Raw genomic sequence first — 456 nt, forward strand, 5'->3', positions numbered from 1 at the left:
GCTATTTTTTTTTTTTGGGGATATTGACACTCTCCTATGGCTATGTCATTGTAACATGTAGTTGGGCCCTAGTCTTTGACATTATTGCCATCAAACTTCGTGGGTGGAAGCCACCATCTTCTGCTCCCCGGCTAGTGTTCTAAAGAGATTGGAAATCAAATGATATCTCACTTTTTGAACCTTCACTCCAAATGCATCATGCCATTCTCCCTTTTCAATCATCAACTTTGTAGGCCCTTTTTGTTTAGTCTTTATACCTTATTGATTCGGCTTTGTGAGCTATTTAAATATCTTAACTAACAAAGTGTATCACATACACATTTGTACAATGTTGATTGTGCATAATGTGCACAGAGCAATTATCATTCTTTTTATTTTTTGGGTAAGCAATGATCATTCTTTTTTGTAAAGTTTAAAATTATACATAAAATATCAACTATTAATCAATTATTATGT

The sequence above is a fragment of the Arachis ipaensis genome, chromosome B10 (genome assembly GCF_000816755.2).
Source record: "Arachis ipaensis cultivar K30076 chromosome B10, Araip1.1, whole genome shotgun sequence".
Taxonomy (NCBI): domain Eukaryota; kingdom Viridiplantae; phylum Streptophyta; class Magnoliopsida; order Fabales; family Fabaceae; genus Arachis; species Arachis ipaensis.